The sequence below is a fragment of the Blennius ocellaris genome (assembly GCF_963422515.1).
Source record: "Blennius ocellaris genome assembly, chromosome: 1".
NCBI classification, from domain to species: Eukaryota; Metazoa; Chordata; class Actinopteri; order Blenniiformes; family Blenniidae; genus Blennius; species Blennius ocellaris.
Window position 1 is genome coordinate 4189143 of NC_137650.1, and position 7565 is coordinate 4196707.

A 7565-nucleotide genomic window follows, 5' to 3' on the forward strand; every position below is an offset into this window, starting at 1 on the left:
ACTTTCAGAGCATCACAAAGATGTTAATCCTTTACATTTTTCTTTCAAGTGACATGAGTTTATATTTCAGAGCTTTAGGTTCGGTATATTTCTTGGATAAGATTACATGATTGTATGTTTATTGTAAATACATTAAATATACTATTTTTGTTTCTAATTCAGCCTCTTTGCCTGATCATTAATATCAAAAGTATGACGATTTCTTCAGCAATATAAAATGTTTTAGACCAGGGGTTGGCAACCTTTATTGCTTAAAGAACCATTTGGTCCCATATCCCACTGAATACAACACCCAGAAAGCTGCACACATTTTATTTTGACAGTCCCACAGGCAGACCATGCCAGGAGGACACTACACACAAAACCTTCTTCACTGCTGGTTGACAACTTACAACTAATAAACTAAACTACATGAACTAAGCAACAAAAACACAACACAACACAATTATTACCAACACTACAAACCTAACATAACCCCAATAATTACATTTAAAACACCACAAACAGAAACTCCCATAATGCATTGCAGCTCTCAGCTCCTTTATTGCTCCACATTATTAAAATGGAAGATAAATGTGGGAGATGTGGATTTTTAGAACCATGAGTGTGAGTGGTGTGGCTTTAATGTCCTTTAGTTGTTGTGTAATTCACTAGAATGTTCCGTCACTCTCAACAAGTCTGCAATGAACCTCCCGGAATTGTCAGCGCTCCGCAGCACAGCAGTTTTCCTGTGAAAGGAACAGGAAGCTCCCAGCTTCAGACACCAGTTGAGCCGCTGTCATGACCCGCAGCCGCAATTCTTCATGCCATTATTGTTGCGTAATGACGTCACATCGCTGCGTCGTTCACGACCCTACATTTTACCACTCTTTGTAGTGGGACTGCGCTCTGGGTGGCTTTGCCTCCTTACGTCCCTCTGGGATGAACTGCAGTGGGACGGAGGCTCAAGGAGCCGCAGTGGAGGGACCAAAGAGCCACATGGCTCCGGAGCCGCGGGTTGCCGACCCCTGTTTTAGACAATTAATGGACATTTTTACAAGGGCAGAATATCACTCATCACAGTACTACAATATAGTGATTGAAACAACAATTTAATATTATTTTAGTCAAAAGGAGTGTGTGAATGCTCACTATTCCCCCAGCTTTTTTTCTTAGTCTGGAAACATGATGGCAGGTAGCTCGCCGATGAGTTAAAGGGTCTTTGTCACACACTGCTCCGCTCACATCCACACTCCAACTTTATTTTGGCTAAATTCTACAGTTTTTAATGCCTCATTATGAACAAGTACAAAAAAACACACGAGAACAAAGCTTAGTGTTGGGTAGATGATTTCATTTTGGATTTTAAACCAATTAACATAGCAGAGCCATGGAAAATGTCCCAATACTTTTCTTTCTTGGGCTGTTTTGTTTGGTATGTCAGATGAACGAAGCCTGAAGTCTATCTAGAATACATTCCTGGGTCAAACACATTTCTTTTTCTAGATTTCTGTATCACATTCCGAATCCTCACAACAGTTTCTGTGCTGCTGACAGTCATCACCTCATGAAATACAATCAGCTAAACTTCACATTTCGAGGTCTCAGCATAAAGACGCTCCTGGAGGTGAGGCTGGACAGGAGGGCCACCAGTCAGTGAAGGTTTAATTGTGGGAACATGTGGATGACTGCAATGCCAACATGTGGATGTTGGTCCTTGTGAAACTGACCTGTACAGTATGAATAGCTCTCTGGTCCCTGGACCATTAGCTTTATCTGCAACTTGTGAAAACCATTCAGTTTCAAGTTGTCTGGGATTTGAGGGGCGTCTTTCAAAAAGACGAGTTCAAGCAATTTATTAATCTTTTGAAGGTACAAGACTTGATTTTATACGATGCTCATGATGATTTTGAAAGGTCACATAGGGTTAAGGGATGTTTTTTTTCTCTGACAGAAGAAGACAAATTCTGACATGAGTTTAACCAGAACGTGATGAGCTGTGGCCCTGCGGTGGTGTCCCAGCCGCCCTGCGGTGGCGTTGCGGCAGATCATCACTGGGGTTATGGAGCGCCGCTGGGTAATGGTGTACCTCTGTGTCGGGGGCCAGGTCAGCCGGGCTTGGAGATCTGCTGTTTCTCTCTCACCGGGGCCACGATGCAGTGAAATGGAAAGCACGCCATTCCCTGTTCCGCTTGATGCCCAGTGACTGTGAGAGGTTGTGTCATGTTCCGTGGCTATTGACTCAATGACTTGGGACTTCAGGACAGAAGGCTGAACTCCTGGCGTGCTGACAGAGGAATGTGTCTTCCACTTGTTTTCACATTGACCCGTGGACTCTACCGGATTGACGGCTCCACATCCCCAAAGTCTTACCTCCTGAACCCCAAAGTAACCTTTCCACGACCCCACCTGTCTCTTATGCTCCGATGACCCCGAGTCCGGCTGCCTCTGAAACAAGTCACTCAACACCAGGGATCTTTTTCAGAGAGAGCCATGGATTAGCTGTCTGTGGCAGTCAGTCTCTGCAGCTCCCGCTGTATGGTGACATGCAGGTTGAAATGTCAAGGCAGGGAGTTAGCACGGGCCTTTAGCTGCTACTGAAAGGACCTCATCCAGCCTACATGCCTTCATTTGATGGTAGAATTAGGACATTCAGACTTACCTTCTTGCCAGCACACCACCATCTATTTTCTGTACATTGCATGTGTGATTAATTCCATGTCCTGTGACGTGGCTCCGACAGCTGACCTGATTTATTGCAAGGTTTTCTTGCATTGTTAAAACTGTCTCTGACTCTGTGACAATGGCCCAATTAGTCCATTCCTTTCATACAGAGAATATCCATATCCAGAAGAGGCTGTGAATTGCAAATCCAGTTGTACGGTGTCCTTGCTCTCCTCTAATCTAATAATGTGATCCAGCATCTGAGCAGCAGCACTCTACAGCAGCAGCATGCCCACAAATCCCTCCCAAGATTAGATGAGGTTTGTATATTCACATATTCTGAGGAAAACACAGAAAGACAAGTCATCATCCCTTCACTTTTCTTGTTTATTTAAATTTGTGAAAATGAAATTCCCCCATGAGTGGTGAGTGACCTCTATTCAAGTGCTTGACATCCACAAATAGTGCTGATGTCTTCCACAAAACCTCAAGATTCAGGTTTCACATCTTGATGCCGTGAAATGGCAGCTCCTGTCCAGTGGTTGTGCTGCTATTCCAGTTCTGTGAGCAGAATCATTCATTACACTGATGAGCTGGCAGTCTCCGAGCTGTGACAGCGCAGCCACACTGCCAGCCAGACAGCCCTCTGCCACTAAAACTAAAGCATTCATCATACTAATTACCCACAGTGCTGAGCGGTGAAGCTTCGGATGCTCGTTTAGGGGTCGACGTGAGGAGGGCAAAGCCGCAGATGAGTGTAAACAAGAGGCTGCACTTAGGCTTGTCTCAATAATCAATAAATCAATTAATTGCACAATAATTAAAAATGAGCTCAATAAGTTTGCCAGGCTCGATAATTTTTCATTTACCAAAGACACTGGATGATGAGTTAACGTCACTGCATCTGTCTCGACTGACTCCTCTCGGTTGCATAGCAATACAATCCAATCCAACTTTATTTATACAGCACATTTAATACAACAGCCAGAGTTGAACAAAGTGCTTCACGTTTAAAAGTAAAAATAAAACAATAAAACAAAAAGGGCAACAATAAGTAAAAACAGGGTAATAGTGAATAAAAAAATCACAGTAAACAGTGAGTTAAATAAACAAAACAAAAAAAAACCCCAATGTCACAGCATCTCAGTGTTCCAATACTGTTAAAAGCCAGCGAGTACATGTGTGTCTTGAGTTGACACTTGAAGGACTCAAGAGACTGTGGAGTTCTAATGTGTAGAGGCAAACGGTTCCACAGACGGACAGCAGCCACGGAAAAGGCTCGGTCACCTCTAGTTTTTAGTCTGGATCTTGGTACAACAAGAATCATCTGATTTGCTGAAATCAGTGATAAAACAGGAGTGTGAGCATGTAAAAGATTGGTTAAATAAGACGGTGCTAGCCCATTTAATGCTTAAACATTTTTTTTTTTAATAATAAAGTCCTAAAAACAAATCTAAAAGAGACCGGAATCCAATGGAGTGACGCTAAAACTGGGGTGATGTGCTCTCATTTCTTAGTCCCTGTTAAATGTCGGGCAGCAGCATTTTGTAGGAGCTGGAGCCGACGGAGAGACGACTGGTCGAGACCAATGTAGAGGGTGTTGGAGTAGTCCAGTCTGCGAGGCGATGCGATGACGGCATGCACGACTCTCTCAAAGTTCTTATGTGTGAGATAAGGGCTTCACTTTGGCCAACACCCTCAACTGAAAGAAACCAATTTTCAAAACAGATTTGATTTGTTTATCTAATTTAAAGCCACTATCAAGAGTCACTCCCAGATTTTTGGAGAACGGTCACGTATAAGATTGCAGAGGGCCGAGAGCACTGGTGTAGTCAGCTCGTGGATCTGGCTGGTTAAAAACAATAATCTCAGTTTTTGATTCGTTCGGGCAAAGAAAGGTCATTTCCAGCCAAGATTTTTGATCCTCTAAGCAGTTTAGTAGCGGCTGATATGAATCTGCAGACTTGGGCCTGATTGGCAGGTAGATCTGTACATCATCAGCGAAACACTGAAAAGAAACATTATGTTTATTAAAAATGGACCACAGGGGTAATATGTATAAAGAAAACTGTAAGGAACCTAAAATAGATCCCTGAGGGAAAGTGGGGCAGTGGAAGAGGAGAAGTCACCGAGCTGAGGAGAGAAGCTTCTATCTTTCAGGTAAGACTGAAACCAGTTATGTGCCTTTGATGCCCACACAGTTTTCAAGACGAGATAAAATAATATTATGACTGACTGTATCAGCTGTCAGGTCTAAAAGCACTAAAACAACTGAGTGTCCTGCATCAGCAGTTAAAAGAAGGTCATTAAAAAGTCATAAAAGGGCAGTTTCAGTAAAACCAGACTGAAACTTTTCATAAAGTGGGAGGAGTAATGAGGAGGTAACCCTCCTGTCAGTCACTCTTGTCTGGGGAGGCGGGGCACCTGATGCACCTTGAGTGCAGCATGAGAACACCGTGAGGAGGAAGGAAGAGATTCGGAGGAATAAACAATGGAATTCATTTCTAAGGCAAAAGCAACAGCTGACGTGTTGGAGCACTTGTTTGCTTCAGGATCGATTTTAAGGTTCTTTTTTTTTGTTTGTTTTTAAGTGAATAAACGGTCTTATTTATCTGACCTGCTTTTATCATATCGACCCTCATGGGCCCTGAGGTCCTCTGGCGCTAGCCTTTTAATTGTCCCTCAAATGAGTGTAGTATATTTTCTTATACTGTCTCATACATGTTTTATTTCTTATTTTGCTATCATGCTGCTCTTCTTTGTAGTATGCAGGCCGGCTCCAGAGAGTCCGGACAGAGTCAAAGGTCAGGTCAAATGTTAGACCATATCATCTTCTGTTTGGACTTGTGGAAGTTAGGAGATGTCCTCAGTGAGACCACAGATGCTAGGGCATCAGTGATGTTTATTGTCGTGAACTAACTAGCTGCATGTGTTGCTGACCATATAGGCGACTGAGTTTCCTTTGTGTGTCGGAGTTGCATATTGGAAGTCGCTTCTCTCACCGTGTCATGTCAGCTTTTGATTTTGGATGTCATCCTATTCGATATTAAACATTTTTAACCAAACGAAGAAGCGTCGTTGAAGCCTGTTTTATCTCCAGCTTCCATCCTGCACTGAAGTTTCCTTCATGAGGAGCAAGACACATGGGGAGGCTGCATTCAGCTTCTATGGCCCCTATTTGTGGAACAGCCTGCCGGGGGCCTCAAGGCTGCAGAGTCCATTGAGGTTTTTAAAAAAGGGTTAAAAACTCACCTTTTTAATCAGGCTTTTAACTGATTTTTATATATGTGTATGTTTTTTATATGTTTATGTACATATGCAGATGTGTTTTTTATTGATTTATTTATCTACTTGTATCTACTTTAGACAGTATCTAATTTTCTACTTTCATTAGCTTCTTAACAGAATTTTTTTTTTTATCTCCAGTGGTTACTGGAGATAAAAAAGTGTTATTTAAATTCAGTAAATTAACGAACTCTTAGGGGTCGCTACACTAGTGATGACCGGCTTCCCTGCTGGTGGTGCCGTCCCGTGGGTTTCCCTGCCCCGGGCACCTGGCTGGTCCCCCACGTAGGGTGGGATTCACTGGTCTGCCCAGCTGAGGGGGGATGTGTGGGGTGGCACCCTCTGTGGTTAGATAGATAGATAGATAGATAGATAGATAGATAGATAAAACTTTAATCATCCCCGAAGGGAAATTGTTTTGTTGCAGCAATCTGGTACCCAGGAATGTTATAAAATATAATAGAATAGAATATAAAAGTAGGAAATAAAAATATACAAATATTCAAATATAAAAATATCTGGGTAGGACATAAAATATCTTGGTAGGACATAAAATATCTGGGTAGGACATAAAATATCTGGGTAGGACATAAAATATCTGGGTAGGACATAAATTTAGTAAAACACAGAACGGAACATGAGCACTTAGAAATAAGCGTAATTAATTATAATGAGGCTCTGACGGAGGTAGACGACGAGTTAAAAAGTCTTATTGCCGTGGGGAGGAACGACTTCCTGTAGCGTTCCTTCGAGCAGCGGGGTTGAATCAGTCTGTTGCTGAAGCTGCTCTTCAGCTTGTCCAGTGTCTTGTGGAGGGGGGGGGGGGGTTGTCCATGATTGCTAGCAGTTTTGCCAGCATCCTGTCCTCCACCACCTCCTCCAGGGGGACAAGCTTGGAGCCAACAACAGACTCTGCCTTCCTAATCAGTTTGTTCAGTCTGTTGGTGTCCTTTGCCTTGATGCCCGCACCCCAGGACACCCCAGGACACCCCAGGACACCCCAGGACACCCCAGGACACCCCGGGACACCCCAGGACACTCCGGGACACCCCAGGACACCCCAGGACACCCCAGGACACCCCGGGACACCACAGGACACCCCAGGACACCCCAGGACACCGCAGCAAAAAAGATGGTGCTTGCGACAACAGACTGATAGAACATGTGCAGCATCTTGTTGCAGACATTAAAGGACCTGAGCCTCCTCAGGAAGTAAAGCCGGCTCAGGCCCTTCTTGTAGAACCTGTGTGTTGGTGGACCAGTCCAGTTTCTGGTCCAGTGTGACACCCAGGTACTTATAGGAGTCCACCAAGTCCACGTCCTTCCCACTGATGCTGACTGGAGAGGGCAGGGGCTTGTTCCTCCTGAAGTCCACCACCATCTCCCTCGTCTTCTCCACGTTCAGCAGCAGGTGGTGGTCCTTTCAGTAGCAGCTAAAGGCCCGTGCTAACTCCCTGCCTTGACATTTCAACCTGCATGTCACCATACAGCGGGAGCTGCAGAGACTGACTGCCACAGACAGCTAATCCATGGCTCTCTCTGAAAAAGATCCCTGGTGTTGAGTGAAGTTGTTCCACAGCAAACAGCAAACACTATGTGCAAAGAAATCAGAATCAGAATCAGATTTATTTGTCATT